General features: G+C 34.4%; 1 non-coding gene across 1 annotated transcript; it reads left to right on the top strand.

Annotated features, from left to right (window-relative positions):
• The first annotated feature begins 5,443 nt into the window (after positions 1–5,443).
• Positions 5,444–5,549, top strand: LOC111549818. The gene has a single exon (XR_002733833.1). It is a non-coding gene; the product is annotated as a U6 spliceosomal RNA (small nuclear RNA).
• The last annotated feature ends 950 nt before the right edge of the window (positions 5,550–6,499 follow it).

The raw sequence follows: 6,499 nt of genomic DNA, 5'->3' as shown, positions 1-6,499 counted from the left end.
CAAAAAAAAAAAAAAAAAACCAAACACCAAAATCAAAACAAAACAAACAAAAAAAAAAAACCGAAGAAGAAGAATTAAGTCCATTAAGATTTGGGAGAATTTACTTAAAAAAAAAAAAAAAAAAAAACTGAGTCCAATCATAGAACCATTACTTATTAGCTGGGTTAAGTTTCTTAACCTCTTTAAACCATAGCATTCTCAATTCTAAAATACTGTTACTAAAAATAACCATCCAACAATACTAAAATTTGTATGAAACCACAAAAGACTTGGAATAGCCAAAGTAACCTGAGGGAAGAAAAAAACAATGCTGGAGATATTATACTACCTGATTTCAAAATGACTATAAAGCTATAGTAATCAAAATAGCATCATAGTAGTATAAAAACAGATACATAGAATAATGGAACAAACATAGTGTCAGAAATAAACCCACACATTTACAGTCAAATGATTTTTTGGCAAAGTTTCTGAGAGTACACAACGGAGAAAGAACAGTCAGTTTAAAAGTAGTATTGGGAAAATCGGATATCCATATGCAGAAGAATGAAACTGAACTCCTATCTCACACCATGTACAAAAATCAACTCAAAATGGATTAAAGACTAAATTTAAGACCTGATGTGGTAAAACCGCTGGAAGAAAACAACCAATTTATGACACTGTTTTGGACAATCATCTTTTGAATATAACCCAAAAGGCACAGGTAACAAAAACAAAAGTAGACAAATGGGATCATATCAAACTAAGAAGCTCTTACACATCAAAGGAAACAATCAACAAGGTGAAGAGACAACCTACACAGTGGAAGAAAATATTTGCAAATCATAAATGTCTTAAGGGGTTAATGTCCCAAATCTATAAGGAACTAAAACAACTCAATAGCAGGACAACAAATAACCCAATGTAAAAATCTGCAAAGGACTTGAAGAAACATTTATTATAAGAAGACATATAAGTGGCCAACAGATATATGAAAAGTCACTCAACGTTACTAATTATCAGAGCAATGCAAATTAAAATCACAATGAGATATCACCTCATACCTGTTATGGTAGCTATTACCAAAAAGACAAAAGGTAAGTGTTGGCAACGATATTGAGAAAGAGATACCTTTGTGCGCTTCATGGAAACGTAAATTACTATAGCAATTACATAGAACAGTACAGAGGTTCCAAAAAAAAAAAAAAAAGCTACAAATAGCACTACCACATGATCCAGCAATCCCACTACTGGACATATATGCAAAGGAAATGAAATCAGTATGTCAAAGAGATATCCGTACTCCATATTTACTGAGACACTATTCACAATAACCAAGGAACGGTATCTGCTTAAGTGTCCATCAATAGATAAATGGATGAAGAAAATGTGCTATATATACACAATGGAATTGTTTTCAGTGTTAAAAAGAGGGTTATTTGCCACAACATGGATGAACCTGGAGGATGTTATGCTACCAGAAATAAGCCAAGCACATAAAGATGAATACTGCATGATCTCCCTCACCTGTGAAATCCAAAAAAGTTGATTCATACAAATAAGAGTAGAATGGTAGTTACCAGAGGCTAAGAGTTGGGAGGGTGGAAGAATAGGGAGATGTTGATCAAAGAATATAAAGTTGGCCGGGCATGGTGGTTCACACCTGTAATCCCAGCACTTTGGGAGGCTGAGGCGGGAATATCACGAGGTCAAGAGATCGAGACCATCCTGGCCAATATGGTGAAACCCTGTCTCTATTTAAAAAAAAAAAAAAAATTAGCTGGGCTTGGTGGTGCACACCCGATGGAGTCCCAGAGACTCAAGAGGCTGAGGCACGAAAATAACTTGAACCTGGGAGGCGGAAGTTGCAGTGAGCTGTGAGATCACTCCGCTGTACTACAGCCTGGGCGACAGAGGGAGACTCTATCTCAAAAAAAAAAAAAAAAAAAAAAAAAAAAAAGAAAAGAAAAGAAAAAGATATAAAGTTTCAGTTAGACAAAAAGAATGAGTTTTCCAGATCTACTGCATAGCATAGTAATCACAGTTTGTAATATATATTACATTTCAAATATATATGTTAAGTATTCATCTCGCTGAAAATATGTATTTTGAAAGTTCTGACTGCAAGGAAATAAGTATATTAATGTATATTAATTAGCTCCATATAATCATTCCACAATTTATACATATATGTAAACATCACATTGTATCCCATAAGTATATACAATTACTGTCAATTTAAAATTTACACTAAAAAATCTTTAAAACAGAAATAGAAGAATTGGCTAAATTGGATAAAATAAAATATATTACTAAAATTATAAAATTAATGCCATTTTTGTTATTTGAAGATTAAATGGCATTTTCCATTTAAAGCATGTAGCGCAATGTCAATCACAAAGTAACAACTCAATAGTTAACAACACAGATTTTTGTTTTTATTGCATTATTGTTAATATTATTTTAAAGTTAAAGAGTTTCACAAATTTTTTTCAAAAATCTTCAAATACATATCAATGAAGCATTAAGTTATTGGGCACAAGTTTCTGTTTTTAATTTAACCATTATAATATCTCTTGAATTACCATATTCTTTCTATCTGCAGTGGTACTTTTCACCACATCTTAACCCTTGAATATTATGATAGTTATTTAGTTGGATGCTGGCTTTACTAACAACCAGCTCACTCTCTACACAACTACCAAAATGATGTTTTTAAAGAAGAATAAGAGTCCAGACATAATTTTGTAGATTAATTTTACCCTGCTCTTATCTGCTAAGTACAACTATAATCTCTGGGGGTAAAAAATACAAAATGAAGTCAAACAGTAACTCTAAAAATTAGAAATACAAAGGTACACTGGTTAGGAATCCCAGGAGTGGAAAAGCAACATAAGGACAGGGCATCTTACTATCCTTTATCCCCCAAAAAAAGTAACCCTGGCCAATGCCTAGGAGGTTCATTCTCTCTTGGATCACATATGAGTTCTCTCAGCAATACCAGGCCAAGTCCAGTACCACTGGTAAAGAGGGTTGATCTGGATCCACACTAAGAATAAACAGCCAGAGGAAGCATTGTCCTTCCCTGAAATGCTAGAGAATACCCTCCCTCACTGAGAGTAGCCAAGTGAACCAGTCACAACAAGCTGCCATACCTGGCACATGACCTTTGTCCTTATAGACAGGAAAAGCTTTTTCCTTACCTTGAGGCACTAGGTGATGCAGCATGGGGCAACTCCTCCTGCCCCATTGAGAAGGACCAGCAAAGACCAGGGAGAGTTTTAGCCTCACTAAATAAATCAAGCAGACCAAAACAGCAAGGCGAAACTCTAAAAATGAAACTATCTTTGAAACCACAGCCAAAAAAAAAAAAAAAAAAAAAAAAAACAGTGCTGTGGAACTGCATGTTACAACTATACAGGGAGCTGCCTACTATAATAAAATATTTAAATAGGGCCTAGAATCTTCTAATATAATATCAAAAATGTTCAGGATAATAAAAAAAAGAAAAAAAATCTCAACACAGCAAGAACCAGGAATATTACAACTTGAATGTGATAAGCAATTTAATGTCGCTAACACTTAGTGAATCAAATGCTGGAATTATATGGCAAGAATTCTAAAACAGTCATCAAAAATTTTTCTAGAAGCAATTACAAATATCCTTGCAACAACAAAAAAAGACTTTCTAATCTCAGCAAAGAAATAGAGATTATGAAAAAGAACCAAATGTAAATAATAGAACTGAAAGATACAATAATAAAAATCTAAAAAACTTGCTGGATAGGTTCAGTGGTAGGTCATAGATAACAGAGGATAGGATCAGTTAACTTGAAAACAATCAATAGAACACACCCAATTTTCACAACAGAGAGGGAAAAGAGAGAGTGCAACAGAGAGTGTGCACAAGAGAGGATGTAAAAATAGAAGAAATAAAACTGCCCCTACTTACAGATGTCATGATTGTCTTCGTAGAAAACCCATGGCATCTGTAAAAATGCTTCTAGAATGAATACGTGAGTTCAGCATGATTGCAAAATACAACATCAATACACAAAAATCAATCACATTATGGTATAATACCAATGAACTTCGGTAGACCGAAATTAAAAACATAATACTATTTATAATCAGTCTAATGAAAATGATGTACTTACTGAGGTATATACTTACTGAAACCTGTACAGAGTCTATATGTGGAAACGTATTAAATGCTGTTGAAATAAATCAAAGGAAACCTAAACAAATATAGAAACATAACATGTTCATAGATTTGAAAATTCAATATTGAAAAAAATGTGAATTCTCCCCAGATTGTTCTATGGGTTCAATGACAATTACTATCAATATTCCAGTAAGAATTTTTTTTTTTTTTTTGAGACAGAGTCTTGCTCTATCGCCCAGGCTAGAGTGCAGTGGCACGATATTGGCTCAATGCAACCTCCATCTCCTGAGTTCAAGCTATTCTCCTGCCTCAACCTCCTGAGTAGCTAGGATTACAGGTGCCTGGCTAATTTTTGTATTTTTAGTAGAGATGGGGTTTCACCATATTGGCCAGGCTAGTCTCGAACTCCTGACCTCATGATACACCCACCTTGGCCTTCCAAAGTGCTGGGATTACAAGCATGAGCCACCACACCCGGCCCCCAGTAAGAATTTGTACAGGCATAGACAAGCTCATTATACAATATATACAGAAGAAAACACAGCTCTAGAATAGCTTTTTAAAAAATCTTTGTACAGAAAAATAAAACAGAAGAAATTGCTCTATTTGATATAAAATCTTATTAAAAAGTGACGTAAACAAGGCACCATGATACTGACAGAAGGATTATAGATTAGTGGAACAAAATTGAGAACCCAGAAATACACCTACATAAATATACTTAACTAATTTCTGACAAAGGTGCAAAAGCAATTCCAAGGAGGAAATATACCCTTTTCAACAAACGGTATTGAAGCAACTGGACATCCATAGGCAAGAAAATAAGCCTTGACCTAAATCTCAAGCCTTATACAAAAATTTATTCAAAATCAATCATAGATGTTAGTATAAAAGTATAAAACTTTTAGAAAAAAATATAGGAGACAGTCTTTAAAGTCTAAAGCTAGTGAAGAGTTGTTAGAATTGACATTAAGAGATGATCCATAAAAGGCAAAATCGATGACATGGACCCCATCAAAATTAAAAAGTTTTGCTTTGTGAGAGCTTGTGTGAAGGGGATGAAAAGACAATCTACACAATGGAAGAAAATACAAACCACATGTCTGAAACAGGGCAACTATTTAGAAGACAGAAAGAATTCTCAAAACTCAATGATGAAAATCAATTTAATTAGAAAATGGGCACAAAACATGAATAGACACTTCACCTAAGAGTGTGTACACATGGCATATATGCACGTGAAAAGATATGCAATGTCATCAGCCATTAGCAAAATGCAAATTCAAACCACAGTGAGTGCTTGCTTCAGTAGCACGTGTGCTAAAATACTATGTAACAGAGAAGATTAGCATAGCTCCTGCACAAGGATGAAACACAAAGTCATAAACTGTCCCATATTTTGCATTCCTTTTCTAATGTTTACAGATAGGAAAACTGAGGCTCCAATAAGCAAAGTGACTTTCCCAACTAAGAGTCATTTCAGCTTTAAACTATTTTCAATTCCTCTTCCTCTAACAAACAAAAACCACAATGGGGTATCACTGAGTATCTATCAGAAGAGGTATAATTAAGGCCAGGCACGGTGGCTCACGCCCATAATCCCAGCACTTTGGGAGGCTGAAGTGGGTGGATAACCTGAGGTCAGGAGTTCGAGACCAGCTTGCCCAACATGGTGAAAGCCTGTCTCTACTAAAAATACAAAAATTAGCCGGGCATGGTGGTGGGTGCCTGTAATTTCAGCTACTCAGGAGGCTAAGGCAGAAGAATTGCTTGAACCCGGGAGGTGGAGGTTGCAGTGAGCTGAGCTCATGCCACTGCACTCCAGCCTGGGCGACAGAGGGAGACTGTGTCTCAAAAGAAAAAAAAAAGAATAGATATAATTAAAATACTGGAACGATGTGTGACTATATACTATTTAATTCTATGTCTTCTTTTTTTTTTTTTTTTTTTTTTTTTTTTGAGATGGAGCCTCACTCTGTAGCCCAGGCTAAAAGACTCTCCTAAAATGGAAACTAATTTTCAGTCTGTTGGACAAACTACTGGTATGATTTGATATTTACAGATATTTTTACCATGCACTAGTAATAGACAGAATAAACTAAGACTTTCAGAATTTTGTGGTTGTTTTGCACTTAATGTATGAAGATAACATTGTACCAAATTATGCATTATTCATTGAGGAAAAAGAAGTCAACCAATATCCAATACATTAAAAATGTTTCATACTCTGAAATAATCCAGTATGTTACATTTTTGAATGTAGAAACTGTCAAAATATTGTTTCAAGGTGTTTCTTTTATCTTAGATTGATTTTACTCATTTTTATGCTCTGAATATTTTGTTTTCAATATA

This window comes from Piliocolobus tephrosceles, chromosome 5 (assembly GCF_002776525.5).
Source record: "Piliocolobus tephrosceles isolate RC106 chromosome 5, ASM277652v3, whole genome shotgun sequence".
In the NCBI taxonomy this organism is placed as follows: domain Eukaryota; kingdom Metazoa; phylum Chordata; class Mammalia; order Primates; family Cercopithecidae; genus Piliocolobus; species Piliocolobus tephrosceles.
This window is presented reverse-complemented; position numbering and strand designations above follow the sequence as displayed.